Source organism: Aplysia californica, unplaced genomic scaffold (genome assembly GCF_000002075.1).
Source record: "Aplysia californica isolate F4 #8 unplaced genomic scaffold, AplCal3.0 scaffold01237, whole genome shotgun sequence".
NCBI classification, from domain to species: domain Eukaryota; kingdom Metazoa; phylum Mollusca; class Gastropoda; order Aplysiida; family Aplysiidae; genus Aplysia; species Aplysia californica.
This window is the reverse complement of record NW_004798507.1, coordinates 31,087-32,730: the sequence shown is the minus strand read 5'-3', so window position 1 is coordinate 32,730 and position 1,644 is coordinate 31,087. Positions and strand designations below refer to the sequence as shown.

General features: G+C 36.3%; 1 non-coding gene across 1 annotated transcript; it reads right to left on the bottom strand.

The window, feature by feature from the left end:
* Positions 1-254: 254 nt before the first annotated feature.
* On the bottom strand, positions 255-327 carry TRNAK-CUU. Its single transcript has one exon. It is a non-coding gene; the product is annotated as a tRNA-Lys (tRNA).
* Between the last annotated feature and the right edge of the window lie 1,317 nt (positions 328-1,644).

The window sequence follows — 1,644 nt, the reverse complement described above, 5'->3', positions numbered from 1 at the left end:
TTTGGTGGGGTGGGAGCCGATATCTAAATCGGGCTAATCATTAAAAATGAAAAATCATAGGGGACAGACCGTAGTTTGTATGTGTGTGTGACATTTACTTTCTATTAGGGTTTCTCTCCTTTAAAAAAAATTTTTTTTTTTTTAAAGAATAATCAATCAAGAAAATTCGGTCGGAAATGGGCAAGGAAAAAAAACGGAAAAACGAAAATAATTAAGGAACAATAGAAAACCCCAAACAGGGTGAAAAAAAAAATCGCCCAACGTGGGGCTCGAACCCACGACCCTGAGATTAAGAGTCTCATGCTCTACCGACTGAGCTAGCCGGGCACTGACGGTTACACGTCAAACAAACTATATAACCCAGGTGTATTTTGAGAAGCTTTCTGTTTGTGAATCAATTATTGCGCGTGAAAACTTGACACGTTTTTCCCTTGCGAGGTCAAATATAAAACTATACCAGCCTTTGCAAATATATTTCATGTTAAGTATATAAATAAATCCGCATATTTAATCTTTTCGTTTTTCTGATGTTTTCTCGTAGTCCCCAACCGACTCCAACTGTCACTCACGGTTAAAACGGTATTACTCTATATTCATCCAATTCAGCCTTGGTAAATCATGATAAGGAAGGAAATTGTAATCAAAACTGTACTCAATGTCATTTTCCTCCCCCTCGAAATAAAATTTAGTTCACTGCAAGCGCAAGCTAACACAAAGACCAGAGAGACAGTTTGAAGGTAAAGGGAGGGAATCATTTGATATTTTAAAACGTAGATTAGACAGGGGTTGCAAGTTTTGATCGTCTCCCTTCGCTTTCCAAAACTTGTACAATAGGCCCGTGTAGTTTTGCACTTGTTGTGTAGTAAATCAAGAGCTGCTGCTGTTATTACAGCTGCTGTTTGTTTCCAGGCTGTACATATTTGCTCTCTGATGTCTTTTTGTAATTTTCTTTCTGGTCTTCCTTTTGATTTAATACAATGTTGTTGATCTCCACTGAGAACAAAATCTTTTTGTTTTCATACTTTGTCTTTCACTCTGCTGATGTGGTCAGCCCAATTCCATTCTTTTTAGGAATATACATTTGCTCACTCCGGTTTTCTCTTGTATTTTTGTGTGGTTTATCTGATATTGTATTCTTGTGCACATCATCTTCAATTTCCATTGCTTTTTCGTGTTGTTCTGGGTTTCTGAGAAAAAAAAAATTCTGGTTATTGGCCAGGTTTGGCACCCATAGCTTATTGGTGGGACAAGGTAGGCTACTAATTAACGACCCGTCTTTTCTTAGAGATCGGCAGATTTTGATCTTTAAATATTTCCCTGTATTATTAAAAAAGCAACTCCAAGCCATATGTGGCCTATCTGTTGTTCACCTCATTGAAAAATAATTTTGTTCTCTCATGTATACAGCATACTTATTATTTTGCCAAAATATTTATACATTGTATTGTCACTTTCTCTATGTACTTTTGTGTTCTATAGCAATGGTTTTGTCAAAGGTGTATTTCGTTATACGTATTTGTTTTTATCTTTGTCAACCTCAAGGCCTACCTTTATATATTTATAGCCTTCATTTGTCGCTGGTGTCATTCGAGAGAGTTCATGTATTTGGTTTTTATCTTTTGTGGGTGTTAGCCTCATTTTTAG